The sequence below is a fragment of the Protopterus annectens genome, chromosome 13.part0 (genome assembly GCF_019279795.1).
Source record: "Protopterus annectens isolate FY-2018-M chromosome 13.part0, PAN1.0, whole genome shotgun sequence".
Lineage (NCBI taxonomy): Eukaryota > Metazoa > Chordata > Ceratodontiformes > Protopteridae > Protopterus > Protopterus annectens.
The window spans coordinates 716,890,387-716,914,848 of record NC_056747.1 but is presented as its reverse complement, the minus strand read 5'-3'; the positions used below and the strand labels follow the sequence as shown (position 1 = coordinate 716,914,848).

Below are 24,462 nucleotides of genomic sequence, written 5' to 3'. Positions count from 1 at the left end.
ATTTATTTCTTTATGTGGAATATGTGAAGATACTTGTCATGGACAAGATAAGCAGTATGCATCATCAGCTCTTTAGCAAGTGATGTACATATTAAGATAATGCCACAGAATACTGAATACTTATACCTTTACTATAGCATGCCTAACAGAAGTAGGTCTAATGAGTAATTTTGGATAAGCGTCAGCACAAGTTTATTTTATACAATACATTAAGCAGGCTGATGAGTCTTAAAACTATATGGATTGGATGTGATTTCACCATTCTCCCCATGTGAATAGGTACCACTATCACCTGCTTCAGGGTCAACAGTGTGGGCACAAGTTAACACTTGGATTTAATAAAAAAGATTATGGTTTAACTAGTTTTCTTACGATTTTGTGTGTAGGAAACAACCAAGCATGTTGTCTGGTCCGACAGAACTTAAATATTTAATGAATGTGACAACAGATATTTTTGCAGTTCAACAGACATGTCTCCCTCACCTCTTAATATTACTCTTAACTTCTTTGCTTACTGTGCCATGTTCTCTAGATTCTTATAACAGCACATCAGTTATTCACTGTGGGTGGTTCAACACTTCACTATTGGCTGATGATGTGTTGCATTAAAAAAAAAATCTCCATTTCAATTTGATGACATAATTAAAAAAAATACTATGCTACTGTTTTCCACCTTTGAGACCAGGTTGACTTTGTAGTTACAGATGGAACAACAGATAAGAAAGCTTAAGTAGTCAGTGCATCTAGTTGTAATACTATGCTAAGTTTGAAAACTTAAAATCAGTCTTTTCTGCTGTATTTATTACTAATTTTGTGTTTACACCAAATACGTTTTCTGCTGAACTTCCATTTCCTTTGTCTCTCACTGGTATGTATTCATAACAGAACTTGGCTACTACAGCACCTTCAGCAGACTAAGTCAATGAGGACAGTGTCATAGTATGTTATCATATGCATGTCATTTAACACACAGCAACATTCTTTTCCTTAGAGTATGCTAATACATTACACAATATGCAGCATAATGCGTTTTACATTCTGATGTTGTCGGCTGGCAAGGTAACGCTGTGTTTTGCTATTTTTAAATTATGACGGTTACTAACACTATGCCAGAAAACTGATCAGTACAAAAATTAATACTTATGCCTGAAGATCATTTTACATGTCTACTTTATAGGACAGTAACGGTTATGGTCAGAATGGCATGGCAAAGTTTTTAATACTCACAGTTTATCAAAAATGTTAAGGTTAGTGTTTTTGTAAACTTATACATGAATAGGTAAGTGGTAAAAATAACATGAAAAAGCAGTTGTTTTCCCAAGATGAATCTTAATGACATCACCTTTCAAGCTGGTCTACGCACGTAAATCATAACTTTCTTTTATCATATCAATGTAAACGCATAAAGCAATACTTGCATGCACTAATGTTTGAACCTTTTTATTATGTCATGTTTTAAGACATTTAACAATTAATAAAGCCATCAACTTAGTCATGGCTGAGGGAACATTATTTTATCAGTATTACATGTAAGATGGAAAGCCCTTTGTGAAATTTTTTACCATGCCCTATCAGGATGTAAAAGTGATTGGTTTAAAAAATGAAGGATAAACGGAATTAGTGGTGATAAAAGACACTCGGCAGTGTTGTATCAAATGATAAAGGTGCAAGCACACTACTGTCTGTTAAGTGAAGTAGTAAAGGATTGCGCAGGGGTATCATTATTTTTTTTTTGGGGAGGAGGCTACAGTTTGAGTAGTTCTGTAGAGTTACATACAAGTTTGCCTGAATTATTTTGTACAGAGTTCTTGTAATAGGTTATTTCATCTAAAAAAAAAACTAAGGCTGTGTTCTCAGGAAGAAAATGCAAAAATTCATAGCAAGAAGAAACTGATATGATGGTATGCCACTGCAATATGCTGACAGTGTCTGCAAAGAAGGCTGCAAAGGTGATTTATGTAGAAGACAATGGATGAGATGGTTAATGGACTATAAATGCATTGACAAACCCAGTCAAGAAAAAAACAGAATAATTAACTAGAAATAATCTTAAAAAGAAGACCAGGTATATACTGGTTTAGTGCTTTTCTTCTTTAACTAGAACATCAACAGAACTAACACACTGCTGATGAAAAACTCTTTAAATAATGTAATGTAATGCAATCATGATATCAAATCAGCTGATGTCTCAAAAAAATCCTACAATAACTATATAATTGAGTAAAATACTTTTAAAAATTACACTTTTGTTCAACTTGTATATTTCTTTCTTTCAACAGACATTCTAAATTAATTGATCCATTTAAACCTGGCATCTTATTGGCTAAGCATAGCTGCCGTTTAACTTTTTTGTTTCTAATATGTTATTAATACCACCCATATTTAAAATTGTTGTTACATCATCTACAACAAAAATGTAAATATTTTTAAAACCACTGGAAAAAATGTTTATGTTTAGTCAATGCATTACTGAAAAAATAAGTTATGTACTTACCATAATATTCCATCTGAGTTGCTGCTTTTCATTTGTCTTCAACCTATGGGACTCTGATCTGAGATTGGATACAACTCGTCCGATCTCCTGTCCTACCCATAATGCCCCGCTCTCCCTCCTCCCCTCAGACTGAGTTTGCTGCAGGATAGCAAAACCCATCCCACAGCAGAGTATTTTAATCCTTAATCATTGAGGGGGTACAAGCACACCAGACTCAAACCCAGGATTAAGAAGAAGATAAGCCTGCGCCTGCATCTGTCCAGTCCACAACACAAGCCCAAAGGCAAGGGGAAGGAGGGAGGGGATGGTTGAAGACAAATGAAAAGCAACAACTCAGATGGAACATAATGGTAAGTACATAACTTCTTTACCTGAAGTTGTTGTTTTCATTTGGTCTTCAACCTATGGCACAGAGTCCCTAGCTACAATAACCTTGGGAGGCCCTCATGGAAGGATATTCCAGAGCACAGCCCTGCTCCTGGACAGAATGTCCAATTTGTAATGGGAAATAAAAGTAAGTTTAGAGGACCAAGTGGCAGCAAAGCAAATGTTATCAATAGGAACCCTGGACCAAAAGGCTGCAGAAGTCGTCACTGACCTGGTGGAATGCACCCAGACAGGACCAGGTAAATGCATACCTTTACTGTGATAAGAAATGCAACTAGAAATCCAATGAGTATGGGTGACCTCAGAAACAGGCTTTCCCAAATGGAGCTATGAAAAGGATACAAGTTGATCACCTAGTTAATGTTAGTTTTGGACACCACCTTTGACATGAAAGTGGGATTGGTACGAAGACTCACTCTGTTCTTACGGAATACAAGATAAGGAGGCTTAACTGACAAATGTCTGCAATTCAGAGATCCATTTGGCAGAAGTGATAGCAACCACCAAGAAATACATCTTCCAAGATAGAAACTGGGAATCCACAGTGGCAGCTGGGTTTGAAAGGAGAAAAGACCAGGGCCTGCAAAACCAAAGTAAGATCCCAAGGAGGTGTGAGGTCCTTGATTAGTGGCCTAAGGAAGAAAGTATCCTTCAAAAAGGCCTTGCAGAATTTAGAAGAAGCCAGGGAGACAGAATTCTCACCCGCATGGGAATTTGAGATGGCTGCCAACAGAACTTCAATCGTAGAAAAACTAGCTCCATTGTGAAAGGTATGGGCTAGAAAATCCAAAATGGTGGGAAGAGGAGCTTTAAAGGTATCCAACTTATGCTGGGACTCCCAGATGGAAAAACGCTTCCATTTACTGGAGTAAATTTTTCTAGTAGAGGTCGTATGAGCTGCAATCAAAATCTTTTTAACTGGTGAAGAGAGCCCAGGAGGTCTCGCCATCAATGGAACTGGAGCAGCCCTGTAGTAAGCTTTAGGCCGACTAGGTTCAGGTGTGGAACCCCTCATGGGTGTGTGACAGGAAATCCGAAACCGGATCCAGAGTCCAGGGTGGACAACACCAGGAGAGACCAAAGAGTGGAGTACCAAACTTGGTGAGGCCAGAAGGGGGCAATGAGGATGCCTTTGCTCTTCAACCACTGTGTTTGCTGAAGAAATGTGGGGATCAGAGGAAGAAGGGGGGGTAAGCATACAGCAGACCAGAGAACCAAGCATGGACCACAGCATCCCTGGGTGACTCCCCCAGGAGGAAGGATCAGGGCAAAAAACTCACTGCACTTGGCTTTGGAACAAGAGGCAAAATGATTGCAGCAAGGATGACCCCATTTCCAAAAGTTCATGTCCACCAATGATGGGTTTCAGAGACCACTCGTAAGGCATCAGAATAGCTCTGCTGAGCCTGTCCACTAGAATGTTGGTCATTTTGGCTACAAACAGGTTCAGGGCAGTGAGATGCAAAATAGGTCTGAAGTCTCCTGTTTTCTTTGGCACCAAAAAGAATCTGTAATAAATGCCTGATCTGGACTGGTCTGGTAGGACAGACTGGATGACTCATTTTTCAAGCAACCTGGCAATCTCTATGGCTGTCACCTCCCACTGATCAGGTGGAACATCTGGGAGATTTCTCTTTGGAGTGGGGGGGGTGAAGAAATGGGATGGAATAACCTCTGGATATAATCTGAAGCACCCAACAATCATTTGTGATGGACTCCCAGGCTGTTGGGTGCAGAGACAGACAACCCCCGACTGCCTCAAGAGTAGAGCAGTCAGGCAATCCCACAGGATTGCTGAAAGGGCATGTCTGAGAACAAATCTCTAGACCCTTGGCTCCTCGGACCCCCTCTACCAAGTAGACAGTGTCTGTCATTCTCCCCTCTGCCCCCAGGAGAAGGTTAACCCTGAACATTCTGGGAAGAGCCCTGAGACTTTCGAAACCACAACTTCTTACCACCACACTGGTTCCTAGAGCAAGTCTGCTGTGGAGTAGAGAAACGTATCCAGACAGCAGACAAGGTCTTCCCATCTTTCTCACTCTGCGTAAGAGTATCATGAACAGTAGATCCAAACAAGGTGGACCCATAAAAGGGAGCGTTTGTGAAATATGTCTTGAAGTGTTCTGCAATAGCACAATGTTGGAGCCAGACATGTCGCCTAATGGCAACGCCCATCACAGCCACCCTTAATGTACCCTCAGTAGAATGAGAAAGTAATCTCATGGATGTGTTTGAGATGGCCAATCGGGAGGAGAAAACCTTCTCCTCCTCTGACATAGACCCCAGGGCAGACACAGAGTTTCTTAGCCAGTTCTCTCTGCAGTATGGTGACATGTGCCAAATAGTTAAGCGCACGTACAGCAAAGGTGGGTGAAGTGTTCTTCTCAAAGTGTTCCATTACCCTAGACTCCCTGTCTGGAGGATGGACCGAGGAGCTCTCCTAAGCCAGCTCCTTCTCAGTGGCCACTGCAACCACCACGGCATTTGACCACGGAACCCCTGGACCAATGAAGCCTATCTGGGAGGGAGGGGTACTGAGCACCTTGTCTGGGTGCTTGAGAATGAGCTCAACTGTCTTCGGTTCCTTCCATGCCCTGCGAGAGATGAGATCTACCAAGAGATCCAAAGGGGGACACCCACGATGTAGTGTGTCCTGTGCCAAATGTCTCCAGTAATATGGACTGATCTGGGCTGGGTTTATGGGAAGACCATCCACCTCTCTGATGAAGGATCTCCATGATGTTCCCTCATCCAAGTCCACATATTTTGTGAGAGATTCCGAGGGGGGGGGACTAAGTGCCTCCTTTTGCACATAGGCTTCCGAAGCGCCTCCTCAGGGTGGGATACTCTTGACATGACTCAGAAGCTTTAAGGGGATCCTGAAAGGCTCCGAGAAAGTGCTAAGGGCCTCAAGGGAGCTGACAGGACCCTGTCCACCATCTCAAGGGTAGAAGGTTAGTGGACCCTGGAGGACAGCACCACCAGCATCCTAGACTGTCACCCCAGCACTGAAGTGGGAGACTGAGCTGAGCTTCCCAGCGCCAAAGCTCCAAAAGGAAGAAACAGCTCCGAAAGCCTTGCAGCCAATGCCAGCTCCTCGGAGCAGACACCAAAGCTACAGCTCCAAGAGTTGGTAAGGCCCGATGACAATGGAGCAGAATGCTCAAGGTAACCATTAGCACTGAGGTACAAGTGACCATCAATACCAACACAACAACACTGGGAGAACTCGGGCTTAAGAACTCTGAAGCTGAAGGTCAGATTGGAGGAGGAGCGATCGGGAAAACTCCAGGCTGTGTGCTCACGGCTCCAGAGGGGGATGGAGCAAGCAAAGCCCAAAGCTGTATCTGAGCATGGAGAAACTTCATCATCCTGTCCACCTTGGCTTCTAACAGGCTCTGAGTGGACCAGTTAGAGGATGTCACCAACCCCGGCCTGGAATGGTGAGAGGAGAGGCAGGTATAGGAGACTTGGCGCAGGAACTCTTCGGCTCTAGAAACAAATGAGGCATTCGGAGCAGAGGAGAAGACGGAACCACTATGGGCTGGAGACTCCCCACTCTATGTCTGACCTGGTTCCCTTCCTCAGGCTTCTGAGACCCAGAAGCAGAGAAGGGACCCAGAGAAGACTCATAGGTCGAGGACAAAAGGCCCTTTAAAATCAACTTATTCCTCATGTTGATAAGAGCACTTTGATTAAAACCCATCCATAATGAACAGGAGGAATCCAGGTGAGCTGCCCCCAACCACAACACTCTCAGAATCTGGGCATCAGACGGTGGGATCTTATACCCACACTCCATACACTTTTTGAACCCAGCTGGCATAGGAAGGTCAGCCATAGGGTAAATGCAAGCACACAAACAAAGACACAGAAAAAAAGAGAGAAGAGAAAGGCAGAACAGTTTTTTTTAAGACCTGAAAAGTGCACCAATGCAAAGTAGAGAAGGGAGAATGACGATAGAAGGAAATCAAGGGAATAAAAAAACACCTACTTTGGCTAAAAATAACTTCTGAAAACCTCCTGGAGGAGCTCAGAATATGTGGTCCTGTGTTGTTCAAAAGAGCGGCAATTTGAGATCTGAGAGGGGAGGTGGGATAGCAGGGCATTATAGGTAGGGGAGGAGCTTGGATTTCAGCTCTGATGCTGGTGTACATGGCAGAGTCGGATCCAATCTCAGATCAGAGTCCCACAGGTTGAAGACCAAATGAAAACTTCAAATCAATTGTGTACAAACAAACCTATGTTCATTTATTCTTTGCAAGAGCTTCCTAGTGAAGCTCTGGTATGACTAACAGTTTGGGTTATAAACAACTCCCACAAAACTGCAAGTTATTTCTCTTGACCAGTGTTTTAAGACAACACTGTGTCCTGTGTTCAAGTATCTACAACACTTGCAATTTCTACAATGAAGATGCTACACTTTGTAAGACATTGTAACTGTTCTTTTCAAACATTTTCTAAGCAATTTTCAGTCTTCTTTAACAAAAAGAAAATTTTTGGTTGAATACCAATAATATTTAATCTCTACTACCAGAAAGAATCTTCCAATTGTCAGAAAAAACATTTTTGTTTCCTAATGCAACATTTACAGGAAGAAAGGTTCTCAAGTGATGGTCATTTTTACTACTCAAATATATTAAAATAGGTTTAAATTTATGTCTAACTTGATTTCTTCAATTACTCAATCTAATTTACTTAATGAATACACCCGATTTAAAAACAAAACTCTCAATGTTTATTGTGTTACAAAAACTGAACAGTCATTCACTAAATGGCCAAGACTAATGAACTGATCCCTTAGAAATGTTTCATGTCATAAACACTGAATGTTGACTACCAAAATGTAAAATGTTACAAAAGTCTTTCTATAAATGTTGATGTGAGAAAACATAACTATATTCATTGTAATTCTGAAATCTAAAAAATGCACTGTTCCCAATGTCACTTAAAGGCAGAAAATCTGTAGTTTTGCTTAAATCACTTAAAAAGCTTTTAAATTCATCAATATTTTTCTAAATAAAAACAAGCTGCGTAATGTTTGTAAAAAGTTATATATTAGTGTCTGTTATTCAGTGTCTGTTATTCTAAAAGTGTATTAATTCTGGTTTAAGCACTTGGGCTTTCAGGCCAGTTATTTTACATTAAGAGGGTTCGTGGTCTGCACTCTTGTGGGAGGAGAGGCTGGACTCTGCCCTTCTGAGCTGGGAATTTCTGGTTGAAGGCTTATAGTGCATGCATATCTGAACTGCTTCTTACTGAAGTTGGTGCGCCTTGTTTGCTGTGGCATAGACTGGATTCGGGCCTGCTGGATCTAGCTTTGTGTAACTTGAGCACTAATCCAGGCATTCTCTAAAGTATTCAACTGTATTTATTACTGCTTGGTAGTAACTTGATTAAAGTGTAGCTATCATTCTAAGTCTTTTGGATTAAGCACTTGGGCTTCAGACCAGCTGTTTTACATTAGGAAGGTTTGTGGCATACACTGTGGTGGCAGGACAGGTTAGCTTTCATCCTTCTAAGTTGGGAACTGCTGACTGAGAGCCCAGTGTCTGTTATTCTTAAAGTGTATTAGTTCTGGTTTAAGCACTTGGGCTTCAGGCCAGTTATTTTATATTAAGGTTTGTGGTCTGCACTCTTGTGGGAGAAGAGGCTGGACTCTGCCCTTCTGAGCTGGGAATTTCTGGTTAAAGGTTTATAGTGCCTGAATATTTGATCTGTATCTTACTGAAATTGGTACACCTTGTTTGCTGTAGCATAGACTAGATCCAGGCCTGCTGAATCTAGCTTTGTTTATATGCTTGTTGTTTGTTTGCTTGTTATTTCCTGGAACGCTAATTCCACCTAATACGCTGCTTCTCAGCTTCTGTGGATCACTAGTGATATCTGCATTGCTTACTGTACTTATTTCCTTGTTTCACTTGAAAGAAAGTTACTGTTTGTCATTTTTGCATTTAAGTTACCTGTAACACATTGCACTTAAGTTACCTGGCACTTGCTCACTAAAGCAATTATATAAGTCAGCACTAAAAATTAAAAGCACTACACCCTCACTCCCCACTGGCCCTGGTTTTCAATTAAGGAATTCCCAATATTATTCTAGCATGTCCAAAGGTCAGTTGTCAATCTCCTCTCTGGTCCAGCTGGTGAATCTGGGAATCTTGAGGCAATGTTACAACTGCCTCATGTACACAGACAACCCTCTCCTCCTCCCAACAAATTCCAACACATGTGAGAGATGCAACCATATAGCCAAACTGGAGGCTAAGTTCTCTCAACTCAGTACTGGCATAACCAGTCAGGAGGAGAAGGAAACCACACTCACTACAATTCCAGTCTCACATAGACCTACCACGACAGCAAACCAAACACATAATCACACAAAAACATGCTTGGAGGCTCTAAATAAAGATCTGCTGAAGCAGCAGAGACCTCCAAAGCAGACACCCAAGCAGCCGCTACCCCAAAACAAAACACGTGCAACACATATCTCACAAAGCCAGTGTGCCGAACAGTCACAGCCCTTAAGACTAAACAACACACCTGATACACTTGTTATAGGTGACTCTATCGTCAGGCACACTGACGTCCCGCTCACCAGGCTGAACAAGGAGAGGGTCACGGTGAGCAGCCTGTCGGGCGCTAAGATCCGTCACATAACACAAGCACTCAGGTCACTCCAAGGCAAGTATAAATATGACTCAGTCATTGTCCATGCTGGTGTGAATGACCTGAGACGCACCTCCCTGGACTACATGAAAAGAGACATAAAGGAGCTCTCTGAGCATGTAGCCCAGGCCGGTATGACCCTGACCTTGAGTAGCATCTTACCCTCACCAAGAATGATGCCACAATATGAAGACAAGATGATCAATTTCAACAATTGGCTTAAGTACTGGTGTAATTCAAAGGGGATCCAATGCCTATCAGCTTGGGATGATATGCTAGACAAGCCACGATGCTTCGCTAGGGATGGCTTGCACCTGTCACCCCTGGGCTTTCGGATATTGGCAAAGGCTCTTGCTACCCCCATAGTGCCTTTTTTTAGGCAAGGCTCAAAAGACAAACCCACCTCCATAGGTATCACTAGGGATAAGAAACTAAGAGTAATGCTACTCAATGCCAGAAGTCTAAACCTCAAGATGCACGCACTCGAAACTCTCCTTAGCATGGAGAAAGTAAAGTTTTGTACCTACCATAAATGTAGATGTCCGATAGATATGCAACTGCAGTCATAACATATGGGTTGTCCTGCCTCAGGCAGCCCTCGGTCGACCGGATTCCAAAGTCTGGGTCCGGCGTCGGCTGGTGTCGCCTCCTCTCCGACGTCAGAACAGCTGGAGTATAAAGGCATTGGCCGACGCCATCTTCTTCAGTGTTTCTTGCCCCAGATGCCAGGTGCCCTCCTAGGAAGGCTAAATTTGGTGAATGGATAAACAATTCCAAACATGCACAACAGTAATAAACAGATACACTATAGGAGATACCCCCAGCTTATAGAAATAGGGGTAGTGGACCCATAAAGAAAGAAGTAGAGGGGTAGGAGGGTGGGAAAATCCGACTGCAGTTGCATATCTATCGGACATCTACATTTATGGTAGGTACAAAACTGTACTATGCCCTTCAAGAATGCAACTGCAGTCATAACATATGGGTTGAATACCATAGCCAAGCTGGGGGTGGATGGAACTAAGAAAGGGATGGTGTAGCTAAAATGCCCTGCAGGACTGCCGAAGCAAAGCCTGCTCGGGATCTGGAGTATAAAGGCAGGTTGTAGTGCTTGGTAAATGTATGCACGGAGCTCCATGTAGCCACTCCTCTTAGGAAAGCTGTGGATGTGGCTATAGCTCTGGTGGAATGTGGCCTAATATTGGCTGGCACACCTTTTCCATGGAAAGAATAGCGGAATCTGATGCAGTGTCCAATCCATTTTGGGTTGTTTGTTTGGAGATTGCTTTTCCTTGTACTCCAGCAGCATAGGCTACAAACAGTTGGTCAGACTTCCTGGTGGCCTTAGTTCTGTCCAAGTAGTACCGTAGTTGCCTGTGTATGTCCAAAGTATGCAATAGTTTTTCCCCCCTGTTTTGAGGATTGGGGAAGAAAGCAGGCAGGTGTATAGCTTGATTTAGAGACACCCTGGAAATTACTTTTGGCATGAATGAAGGATTGGTTCTTAGAGAGACTCTGTCCTGATGAAAAATGAGGAAAGGAGGTACTGCCATGAGTGCCTGTATTTCCGAGACTCTTCTTGCTGATGTGACTGCCAATAGAAAAACTGTTTTCCATGATAGAAACTGCATTTCTGAAGTTGCTGCTGGCTCAAAGGGAGGAAGAGTTAGTTTTCCCAAAACGAAAATGAGGTCCCATGCAGGTAATGGCTGTTTTCTGGGAGGTTTTATATTCTTTATCCCTCTTAGGAACTGTCTTAGCAAAGGATGTGAAAACACTGGTGGATCACAATTGTATTTTGCTGATACTGCTGAGGCGTGAATATTTATGGAAGAATAGGAGAGACCAGTATGAAACATTTCTGCCAAGTATTCCAATATCTGATGTATACTCAGTACTGTTGTATCCTGACCCCTGTTGGCATTCCAGATGCTGAATCTCTTCCACTTGGCTGAATAGGTTTTTCTGGTGGAAGGTCTGCGTGCTTCCAGTAAGATCTCTTGAACTTTTTTGGAAAGAGGGATAGTGGAAGGAGCTATGGTAACCTCCAGGCTGTCAGATGTAATGTTTTCAGGCTTTGATGAACAGTCCTGTAATTGTGTTGTGTTAGAAGCAGAGGCCATAGGGGCAGAGGCCACGGTTTGGTCCGAGTTATGCTCAACAGCAATGGGTACCAGTGCTGCCTTGGCCAGTCTGGCACTATCAAAATGCCTGTTGGTTGTTCTGCTTTGATCTTCAGTATCACCTTGGTCAGCAGTGGTAGGGGAGGGAATGCATACATTTTTAGGGAATTACAGCTGAAGGAGACCGCATCCGTTTTCCAGGCTAGAGGATGGTGGGTCCTTGTACAGAACTTTTCCAGGTGATGATTCATGTGAGAAGCAAAGAGATCTATGTCCGGTCTTCCCCATGTCTTTGTTATTTGTGAGAAAATGTGAGGATGCAGCATCCATTCGTGTGGATCCAAGAAATTTCTGCTCAGCTTGTCCGCCAGCACATTGTCCTTGCCTGGCACAAACTGGGATTGCAAATGAATCTTCAGACTCAGGGATTTTTCCCAGAGAATCATTGTTAGTCTGCAGAGGGGATAAGAATGAGTGCCTCCCTGCTTGTTTATTTACCACATGACCGTGGTGTTGTCTGTCCTTATTAGCAAATGTCCTTGTTGTAGTGATTTTTCGAAAGTCTCAATTGCATGTATCACTGCCAACACCTCTTTTTGGTTTATGTGCAGATGTCTTTCCCTTGGTGTCCATTGACCTTGAATGCATCTGCCGTCCATGTGCGCCCCCCATCCATGATCTGAGGCGTCTGTTGTAATCATTTGGCCTGCTTGAGGTCTGTTGAAAGACATGCCTTTGTTTAACTGACTTGCTTGAGCCCACCACAAAAATTCTTTTTGCAGACATGGAATGAGTGGGATTACGTCCTCTAGGCTTTGGCTGTGTTGGGACCATAAGCTTTTTAAATACCACTGCAGCTTTCTCATATGAAGTCTTGCCAAGGGTATCAGAAGAATGCAAGATGCCATGAACCCCAGGGCCTGCAGGATTTTCCTTGCAGTCAGCTGGGAGAGCTTTGCTAGGCCTTTGAAGTACTCTGGTAACAACTGCTGTTTTTCCTCTGTGAGGTAGGCCATTTGTGTTTCTGTGTCCAGTTTGGCTCCCTAGGAAAATAATCTGTTGGGATGGCAATAGTCTTGATTTCTGAATGCTGACTGTGTATCCCAAGGCCTGCAGTAATTGAATGACATAGTCCAAGTTTGCTATTAAGGTTTGTTTGTTGTCTGCTTGAATGAGGCAGTCATCCAGGTAGGGGTATATTTGAATCCCCTAGAGTCTGCAGTGTGCCACTACTGATGCCAGGCATTTCGTGAACACTCTGGGTGCAGTAGATAAGCCAAACGGCAATGCTGAGAATTGATAATGCTCTGTCCCTGCAAGAAATCAGAGGTATCTTCTGCAGCTTTGTCTGATCGGGACATGCAGGTATGCCTCCTTGAGGTCCAGAGTGACCAGCCAAGACCCCTTGCCCAGCATGGGAAGGAGTTGCTGCAACGTCAGCATTTTGAACTTTAGCACAATGAGAAAAGTATTTAGAGTAGACAAGTCCAGTATAGGCCTCCATTTGTTTTCTTTTCTTGGAACAAGGAACAGTCTTGAATAAAATCCCTGGCCTTGTTCGTGAGGAAGAACCTTTTCTATTGCTTTTATGCTTAACAGCTTTGAAACTTGAATGAGTGCCTCTGCCCATTGATGATGTGGCAGGTTTGGCATGCCTTGTCTTATTGGTAAAGTATGGAAGTGGAATCTGTAACCCTTGTCTATTAAATCCAGAATCCAGTTGTCCTTGGTTAAGATATGCCAGTTTTTTGAGAATAAGGATAATTTTCCGCCCAAAGGTGCTTCTCTTTGAGCCTTTGTAGGCGGTATGAAAGTCAAGTCATTGTGATTGTCCTTGTGGTGCAGCTGGGCTGCCTGCGCCACTTCTTTGATTTGGAGGTTGCCATTGGCGGCCCCTGTAGGAGCCTCTGTATTGCCCTCTACCTCGGGCCCGCCTGCTTTTTCCCCTTTGAAACTTGTCAGTGTCTGGGAAGGACCAATTCTTTGAAGGCCAGTTTCTGCTGAATCTGGGTGGCTGAACCTGGAGGAAATCCTTGACTGTCTGTACTGACTTAGCCTTTTCCTCAATGGACTTCAACACATCTTGTGCATTAGCACCAAAAAGCTTCTGTTTTTCCAGAGGTGCATCAAGTAACTTTACTTTAACATGGTCTGGCAGTGGCTGATCTTTTAACCAAGCATGTCTACGTATCACAGCCCCAGTCATAGCTGCCCTACATGAAGCCTCCAATGCATCATAACCACACTGAAGAAAATAAGAAGTTATGTACCTACCATAACGTTCCATGTTAGTTGTCTTCTCTCGCCTTCTTTCTTGCTTGATGGGTTCGGAGCCGATCCTCGGCTCCGACTCGGCACTTGCTAAGCTCGAGAGTCACTTTTACCAGCTCGAGGCAGCCCCATATCCCATGATGCAAGGCGGTAAGTACCCAGATCTCGTTTGATGACAAAGGGCAATAGCACCAAGCATAAATACTTCCCAAAGGAAGAAAGAAAGCCTACAGGATGAAAGAAGGACCAGTTCTGAATGGTCTTCAGCATAACAATCCCTTGTAGAAAGGTCTGTCCAGGCCTGGGGGAAGGAGGGAGGGTCGCAAGAAAGAAGGTGAGACAAGACAACTAACATGGAACGTTATGGTAGGTACATAACTTCTTAATGTTAAGTTGTCAATCTCGCCTTCATTCTTGCTTGATGGGACCGTCCTAGCACCTCTATCCTGGGTGGCTCAACGGAACAGACTCTTGAGGACTGTAGAGCCAAAACTGGCTCTGTCCCTGGAGGCCAAGTCCAATTTGTAATGGGAAACAAAAGTATGAGGAGTGGCCCAAGTGGCGCTGCACAAATAGTGTCTAAAGGAAGTCTAGCTTGAAAGGCTGTAGAAGTAGCTAAGCTCCTAGTTGAATGTGCTTTAGGTTTTGAGCACAGCTGTTTCCCCTGAGCAGATAAATTTCAGAGATGACAGAAGAAAGCCATCTAGATAAAGTCACTTTAGAGACAGGAAGGCCTTTCCTGTTATCCGCATAGGAAACAAAGAGTTGATCGGATTTCCTAAATTGTTTAGTTCTGTCCAAATAATATCTGAGTTGGCGGTGGACATCAAGATAATGTAATTTTTGTTCGAACTGTTTGAATAGTTTGGAAAAATACAGGAGATCAATGGATTGATTCAAATTAGCCTTTGAGGCGACCTTAGGCAAAAAGGTCGGATTAGTTCTCAATGATACTCTGTCCTTGTGAAAGACCAAATAGGGGGGTCGAACCGAAGAGCATGAAGTTCAGACACCCTCCTGGCCGATGTAATAGCTACTAGGAATAATGTTTTCCAAGAAAGAAATTTTAGGGAGCAAGAAACAGCTGGCTCGAAGGGGAAGAATCAAGGATGTCAGCACTAAATTTAGATCCCATTGAGGAGGAGGATTCCTGATTGGAGGCTTTAGCAGGAAAATTCCTTTCAAGAAGGCTTTACAAAGCCTATGGGACATGATATTGTGATCTGCGATCCCGACATGAAAGTTCGAGATAGCAGCCAGTTGAACTCTAACTGTGGAAGAAGAGGAGCCTGCATGAAAAATCTCCGCTAAGAAGTCCAAAACTGCCTGAACTGGGGCAGTGAAGGGATCGATATTCTTGGCTTTAGCCCAATAAGAGAAACGTTTCCATTTGCTTGTATAAATCCTCCTGGTAGAGGATTTTAAAGAAGCTACTATGATGTCTCTAACAGGGTTAGAGATCAAAGGAAGCCTGGCTAAGGAAGGAAGTGGAGCAACCATGCTGAGAGGTTGAGAGAAGGGATAGACCGGTGCAGCTGACCGGATTGGTGAACCAGAAGATCTGGCACTGGGTCCAGATGCCATGGCTGCACCAAAAGGTGACGACGGAGGAACGGAAACCAAATTTGTCGAGGCCAATAAGGAGCAATGAGAATCGTTTGGCTCTCAAAGCGGTAGCTTTCTGGATAACCTGAGGGATTAGAGGAAAGGAGGAAAAGCATAAAGAAGTCCCTGGGGCCAATCCTGGGTCAGAGCGTCTCTGGGGGGATGGCCTGACAGAGGGAAGAGAGAGAAGTCTGGGCATTTGCTGTTTTGGGGAGTAGCAAAAAGATCGCAACATGGGCGACCCCATTCCAGAAAAATCTCCTCCACTATAGATTGCTTGAGAGACCACTCGTGAGGCATGAGAATAGCTCTGCTCAATCTGTCCACTAAAATGTTGGTTTTCCCAGGGATGCGTTGCTACCAGAAACCGATGAGAGGAGATCGCCCATTGCCACAGTCTGAGCGCTTCTCGACACAAGGGGTAGGACTTGGTTCCACCCTGTTTGTTGATATACCAAACTACAGACATGTTGTCTGTGTGGACTGCAATTGTCCCTACAGGAAGAGAGTCGTTGAGGGCTTGCAACGTTAAAAGCACTGCTCTCATCTCTAGGACATTTATGTGCAGGTGGTACTCGAGCGGTTGCCACGTCCCATGAACCATCCTGCCCTGATAATGCCCCCCCCACCCGATCAGGGAGGCATCCGTGGTGACAGTGGCTACCGGGGATGGGGGTACAAAGTGTCTGCCTTGGTGAATCTGGGGAGAAGTGATCCACCAAGCAAGATGATTTTGCAAATCTGTGTCACCAGAATTTGGTGACGCATTGGAAGTTGTTGGTAAGACCACTGAGTGAACAACATCCACTGAAGAAGGCATGTAGAAGCGAGCCAGGCAAGAAGAGTAATGGCCGCAGCCATGAGACCTAATACTTTTAGAACCATTCTGGCCTGTACCTTCTTGTTGGCTAGAATGATCCTGACATGACTTTGAATGTCTGAAACTCTTTGGTCTGTAAGGGTAACTGACATCCGAACAGTGTTTAAGTTTGCACCTATGAAAGTAATAGACTGGCAGGGCAATAAGGATGACTTTTCGAAGTTGATCGAGATGCCCAAATGATAACAAAGATTTATTGTGTAATCCCTGGCTTGAACAAGCTGATGCCTGGTGGTGGCTGACAGGAGCCAGTCGTCGAGATACGGAAACACCTGGAATCCTTGACGTCTCAGGTGAGCCGTGACCACTGCCATGCATTTGGTGAACACCCTGGGGGCTGTGGTGAGACCAAAGGGCAGGGCTCTGAACTGGAAATGACTGGACCCCAGTCGAAAGCGGAGAAATCTCCTGGAGCGTCTGTGAATTTTTATGTGATAGTACGCATCCTGAAGATCTATTAAGCACATCCAGTTGTCCTTCTGCAAGAAGGGCAGAATCGACTGAAGAGTGACCATTCGGAATCTTGTCTTCCTCACAGACTTGTTGAGTCTGCTGAGATCCAATATTGGTCTCCAGTCTCCCGTCTTTTGGGGACCAAAAAGAACCTTGAGTAGATTCCGGGCTCTGAATGGTCTGTTGTAACTGGCTGAATGGCTCTTTTGCAGTAGTTTTGAGACTTCCAACTCTGCAATTTCCCTTAGACCGGGTGGTACGTCTGGAAGGGAATTTGAGGGATAGAAAGGACTTTCCTCGAAAGGAATTTTGCAACCCTCGGATATGAACGACTGTACCCATCTGACTTGAGTGAGAGAACGCCAGGCTTCTGGGTACAGTGATAGTCTTCCCGACTGCCTCCAAGGAGGGACAGCCGGGCAACATCTCAGGGATGCTGAAAGGGCTTGTCAGAGAGACTCTCTGTTTCCCTGGTTTGTGGACCCCTCTGCCTCTAGAGCGGCGTCTGTTGTTGTTACCCCCTCTGCCTCTAGGGGTAAACTGACCACGTGAATCGGCGTGACTCCTTGGGATTTATGAACCACATTTTGCCACCCTTCTGTCCTTTGGGATAAGGTCTAGAAGGGGTGGAAAACGGACTCCTGACATAAAGAGTTTTGCCGTCCTGCTCACACCTGGTCAACGTTTCCTTCACTTGAGGGCCAAACAAAGCTGACCCATCAAAGGGAGAGTTTGTGAAGGGCCTTAAAGGGATCTGCAAAATTACATAGTCGCATCCAGGCTTGGCGTCTAAGAGCCACACCTGTACCTGCGCCTACTGCTCCATCAGCAGCATATGATATAAGCCGCATGGAGGAGTTTGCAATGGAGTTAAGGGTTCCTAGCTGCGAAGCAATTTTTCCTGAGCCCCGCAGCTGTAGGATCCTGCACAACTTCACCTAGCTCCTTAAGGATATCCCTTTGGAGTCTGGTGAAGTGACAAAGATAGTTCAGCGAGCATAGCAAAGGTCGCTGAAGAAAACATCCGCTTACCATATCTATCCATGGTCCTAGAGTCCTTATTAGGAGGATGGACAGGTACGGAAGGATCTGCAAGTTCCTTCTTGGTGGCAGCCGCCACCACCATGGCATCAGCGGGGACACCTTTTGTAAGGAATTGCTTGTCCGGGGCAGTAATAAATTTAGAAGGCCTCCTAGGGACAGGCTCTACAGAGTCAGGAGCAGTCCACGCCTTCGAGCAATAACCTGCATAAGGGGTCAAAAGGCGGAGACACCCAGGAGGTGGAGGGCCGAGATCCAAACGCCTCCAGGTATACTGAGTCATCCTCAGAGGGATTGTTGGTGGGCCAGTTTCCCCTCTGTCTAAGGAGTTCTAGGATGTCTGAGAAGGAGACAACCTCAGAGGGGGATCTTGGGGATCCCTCTGACTCATCTAAGTCAGTATCCGAAGTGATAGACTCGGGGGAGTCTACGTGTTTCCTCTTACAAGTCCTCTTCCGCGGAGGATCAACCGACAAATCAGGAGAATCCTCAGAAGAGGGGGATATTCCCAGTGGGGAAACCTGAGGTGGAGGATCTCTGGGTCCAGGAGCAAGAGAAGTGGCAGAGATGTCAACAGGCACTATAGAGGGAGGAGCTAAGGGAACAGACTGCTGGCTGAGTCCAGAGGCCAGCACACTCTTCATCACCTCGAAGGCTCCCCTCCCAGGGAGGTCCAAGAGAACCCGCTCCGAAGAGCTAGGAACTCCAGGACCCACCGAAAAGAAAGGCTCCGAGGCAGATGTCGGAGCCGAGCTCACCAAGGCCGAGGCTCCAAGGGGAAGAGCGGGGTCGGACAAGGGTCCGATGCCACTCACCCTCTCGGAGGAGACCAGGGAAGCCCGGCCACCGAATCCCTCTAAGGAAGGTCTCGAAGAGGAGATAAGAGTAGAGGCTGAAGGAGCAGAAGGGGGTATCTGTCCCTCAGCCGTAGCAGAAACTATTCGAAGACTCCAACTCCAAACTCTGGGGTAGAGTCGAAGGAGGAACTGCAATGGGGTGTGGACTAATAGTCGTCTGCTGAGACGGACTATGTAGCATTTGGGCCAGTGCCTGTGACTTTAGTAGTCTACTGACCACTCTCTCCAAATCATGGTCAGAAAGCCTGGATGACCTTGAAGATCGGCTCCGATGGCTCCGCTCTGAGAGGAGAGGCGAGAGCCGAAAGTATCGGCTCCAAGGAAGGGGACCTAGACCTCTTCCTCGAAGGAACCATCGGAGCCGATGAAACTACTGAAACTGTCGGAGCCGACAACTTATCGGCACCGACAGGTAGCTCGATGTATCGGCTCCAGCGGAGCCGATCTGACCATAAATGTAAGGGTGTCAGAGCCGATCGGGCCGACACCGATGCCTGGCCCACATGGTGGCCGAAACCGATCGAGCCGACACCGAAGTGGTCGAACCAGAGTCGGCACCGATAGCCATCGGTGCCGAAGGTTAGGTAACAGAATCGGCTCCAGCGAGCCGATCTCGACTCTGAATGAGTCGGAGCTGAGGCCACAGGCTTGGACACAGAAGCCTGGGCCTTGGAAGACTTAGAAGTCTTAGATGGGGCCGACTTAGCCGGAGAGCCCTCCGGCTTAAGAAGGCCCCTCAAAATCAATTTATTTCTTCTTTACTGCAGGACTCTCTGGCTAAAAGAATGACATATAGCACAGGAGTCCTGCAGGTGAAGAGGCCCCAGACAGTACAGGCAAGAAGTGTGACCGTCTGTCAGAGACATCTTCTGACAGCACGAGTCACACTTCTTAAAGCCTGAGACCCTTTCTTTAGACATGGTGTAAAACACACACACACACACACACACACACACACACCAGTCCAAGAAATTAAATTAAATATACCAAAAGGTATCACTAACAGACACACACACACCCTAACAGGGGATGGGATGGGTTTTAGTCTGACTAAAAGTTTTGAGGAGACAGGGAAATTTTCTGTCAGAAAGGAATTAAAACTAAGTTAAAACTAATAATTTAAGTTTTTTTTGTAAAAAGGGGCTAAAATAGTAAAGTAATAATTCACTTACCAGGAGCTGGTAAAAGGAGGACCTCATCAGCGAAGCGGCAAACGAGATCTGGGTACTTACCGCCTTGCATCATGGGATATGGGGCTGCCTCGAGCTGGTAAAAGTGACTCTCGAGCTTAGCAAGTGCCGAGTCGGAGCCGAGGATCGGCTCCGAACCCATCAAGCAAGAATGAAGGCGAGATTGACAACTTAACATTGATTGTTAACCTGCTGAGTGTTATGTATTAGATCCTGCAATGCCTTTCTATCAATAGGCTCAGGAGAGGCTAATTTTTTCTGTAAATCATCCAGTAAAAAATCCTGGTACTGAAACATATGAAAAAGGCAATTAAGTGACCTCATGGCTAGGGTGGTAGAGGTATAAACCTTTTTACCCCATCTCTCCAGGGACCTAGCTTCCCTATCCGCTGGCAGTGGATTCTTGGCAGTGGAAGTAGCCACTCCCTTGGGGCCCTGTGAAATAGTTTCTAGATCCACAGAGTGGGCCTTAAAGAGATGTTTGTGAGTGTCAGGGACCCTATAATATCTGTCTGGCTTGACAGGAGCAGGGGGGAGAGAATCAGGGTTAGCACTGGAGTCGGAGAAAACATCATATAAAACATCCATAACTGGAGGAATAGCTAAAGGTCTGTGCTGGGGAAGCTTAAGGAATGTTCGTAGTCTTTTCCTGGAATCAGAGAATTCCTGACCCTGCCATTTAAAATGTTCCCTCATAGAGTGTAGGACTTCACCACACGAGAAATCCTCTGGAGGAGAGGCAGAGGGAATTGATTCCTCAGCATCCGAATCCTCATCGGCCTGGAAGGATTCTTCTTGGGTATCTGAATGCTCAGAATCCCCAGAGGCTTCATCTGAAGAGAGGTTGTCAGTCTGCTCAGTTCTGGGCCTTTTCTCTGCAGGTGGCTGAAAACCTCTGCCTGGGTGAGGCTGAGACCCCCTGATAAGAGAAATAAGATCTGCAGCAACAGACATGATCTGTTTATCAGAAGAAGGGGCCTGGGCAGCAGGTTTAGTATGGGCCTTGGCCTGGCTGGCGGCCTTAGCACGTGCAAAGGCCTTGATGGACATGGAAACAGGAGGCCTAGCAGCCCCACGTGCAGGAGTAACCTTATCTACAGGAATGGTGTCGGGTAGATCCAGAACTTCGGTTTCCGGAGGAAAATCCACAACCGGCACCGGAGTGGTCTCCGAAACCGAAGGACGTGTTAGCGCTGTGTCGTCGGCCTGGAGCGGTTGAATTACCGCTTCCGAAGGGACCGAAACACTAGCGGAGGGTTTAGGAGTTGCATCGGTGGAGGGCGTGGGCCGAGGATGTCGGTCCCGGTCCTTGCGTTTTTTGGTAGACTGAGTTGTCGGTTGATCCGATGGCATGATATACGCGAAAGATTCGCCGAAAAAGTCTTCGGCAAATTCTGCCCGGCGCCTGAGAGTGCGCTTATTAAAGCGAGCACAGGCAGCACAGGCCGAGACATCGTGGTCTGGGCCCAGGCAAGGAAGGCAGTAAGAATGGAAGTCCTTATGAGGTATTTGTTTACCACAAGACAAACAATTATTAACTTTCTCAATTTGTTCTGACATCGGCTGAGGCAAGAAAAAATGTTCCCCAGCGGGTACTTAGCTTTAGATGACTTTGGTACTGAAAACACAGGAGCTGACCGACCGGCACTTGCGAACTGCTTCTGCTTCGGGCACCGCGCGGCAAGAAAGACTGAAGAAGATGGCATCGGCCGATGCCTTTATACTCCAGCCGTTCTGACGTCGGAGAGGAGGCGACACCAGCCAACGCCGGACCCAGACTTTGGAATCCGGCCGACCGAGGGCTGCCTGAGGCAGGACAACCCATATGTTATGACTGCAGTTGCATTCTTGAAGGACATCATCGATATCTGTGCAGTAACAGAAACCGGGTCCAGGGCTCCCGAGAGCACCCCAGCACTACCAGGTTATACCTCATACCATGCTTTTCGGCCCCAAAACTTGGACCGAACCGTAAAAGGAGGGGGAGTATCGATATTCATCAAAGATACCCACACCTCCAGGTTGGTGGCAAAGCACTAAGCATCAGAGACTATCCATGTGCAACTAACAGTGGGTAAAACTGCCTTCCAGTTTATAGCCTGCTACAGACCACCCTCCCAAACCCAGGAAACCCACTTGGCCTTCTTGAGAACTCTGGAAAATATTAAGGTCTCTCCAAACACCATTATATTGGGCGACTTCAACTACCTAAACATAGACTGGGAGCATTACTCTAGCTCCAACACCCTAGCCCAAAGGTTCCTAGAATTTATAAACTCAAATGCTATGGAACAGCTTGTTACCACTCCCACAAGAGGGGAAAACATACTGGACCTGATCATCACCAACATGGGGACTCTAAGCTCCAGACCAGAAGTGTATCCCTCACTGGTAAGATCAGACCTTAAACTAATCTCACTGGATATTCACATCCCGGCCCCACCCCCTGCCCAGAAAACCACAGTGAAAAACTTCTCTAAAGCAAATTTCACACTCCTCAAAACTGAGGTGGAATCCTTCAAAGGCCCCGGGCCTGAGGAAAAGACGGCCCAGACCGCAGAATCCTTTATAAACACATTCTATGAACACCTTCAGGAATGCATGGATCATGCGATCCCAAATAAAACCAAGACCCAATCCTCCAAAGGCAGACGTCCTGTCTGGTGGACCCCAGCCATAAACAAACTATACAATAGAAGGAGGAAGCTAGTAAATGATAGAGCAAAATCCCAAAAAGGGAAGGCATCACGGATCAGTATTAGAAAAAAACTATGGGCACACATAAAATTGTCTAAGGCCAGCTTCGAGAGAAAAATTGCACAGGACACTAAAGATAATCACAAGGCTTTCTTTAGTTATGTTAGGAACCTGGGTGATAATTCCCAGATATGCTCAGAATTAGTCCAAAATGACAAAAAAAATACACCGAACCCACAGACATTGCCAACATCCTAGCTGACAGGTTCAGCGCAAACTTCTCCCCCCCCATCCCCACCAAAAGGGCAAATATCTATCCCAGCAGAGTGCTGCCCCCCTGACATCTCAGATGCTCAGGTAAGAGCCGCCCACTCCAAAGCAAAAAACACAGCATCAATGGGACCAGACAGTGTCCCGGGCTGCGTCCTACATGAACTCCAAGAAGAGCTAAACCCAAACAGAAAACTAGTGTTCAATCTCAGCCTTACTACAGGATATGTGCCCAAACAGTGGCGTACAGCAACAGTGGTCCCTCTCCATAAAGGTGGTGCCTCAACGGATCCTGGAATCTATCGCCCCATAAGCCTGACTAGCTTGGTCTGCAAAGCTATGGAAAGGATCATCATGGACCTCATAAATAAAGATATTGGGGACCTACAAACACTGGATCCTACCCAGTTCGGCTTTAAGGGCAGATCCTGCCTCTTAAACCTGGTTGATTTCTTTGAAACAGTCACCAAGGCCATTGACAACGGGAAGGTGGTCCACACAGCCTACCTGGACCTCGCAAAAGCCTTCAATACAATACCCCACTCGGGCATTATAGATAAGCTCACCAGCTTAAATATAAACCCCTATGTCACTAGATGGATTCCAAACTGGCTCAAGGACAGAACCCACATGGTTAGAATTGCTGGAGCCATGTCAGACTCCAAACCAGTTACAAGTGGTGTCCCACAAGGCTCAGTCCTGGGACCTCTCTTGTTCGGTATATATTTCTTGGAGGTACAGGCCAACACGGAAGGACTGTGGCTGACCAAGTTCGCAGCTGACTGCAAACTGGGCGCCATTATCGACTCTCCAGCCGACACAAGCATCCTTCAAAAGGGCCTCATAGAAACAGACAACTGGTGCCAGAGCCATGGCCTCAAGCTAAATGCCAAAAGTGTATAGTCATCCCTTTGGCAAAACAAAGTGCCCACAAATTACCACATAGGTGGTAATCCATTAAGTACAGAAGAAGTAATTAGGGACCTGGGGACCCAAGTTGATAGCAATCTCTCATTTGACAACCACGTGGCCAAAGTGGTTAGAAAAACATTTTATATAGCCCACCTAATCATGAAGGGATTCACATCTAGATCAGGGGACGTCATCGTGCCTCTTTACTCATCCCTCATCAGGCCCATAATTGAGTACAATGCCCCTTTTGGGATGTACCTTACCACACACCTGCAGCAACTGGAAAGACCCCAAAAGTACCTCACCAAGAGGATCAAAGGGCTCAAACAAATGCCATATGCTGCCCGGTTAAAGAAACTCCAGCTCTACTCAGTGGCATACCGCCTGTTCAGAGGCGATCTGTGCCTGACGTATAAAGCCATATCCAACCCGGAATTAATGGACATGCTGCACCTCAGAAAATCCAAATCCCATCAAGCTACGCACTCGAGAGACTTGAACTTCAGCACTGAAATAAATAGGACATGCTGGAGGGACAGATTCATAACCCAGAGGCTCCCTTCACTCTGGAATAAAATCCCAGTCCAGGTTAGGCAGAGTCCCTCATTGACTC

General features: G+C 45.6%; 1 protein-coding gene across 1 annotated transcript in view; it reads right to left on the bottom strand.

Annotated features, from left to right (window-relative positions):
• The window catches only part of SUPT6H (SPT6 homolog, histone chaperone and transcription elongation factor), a 2,620,423-nt gene that overhangs the window by 768,126 nt on the left and 1,827,835 nt on the right, over nt 1-24,462 (bottom strand). The window lies entirely within an intron of this gene.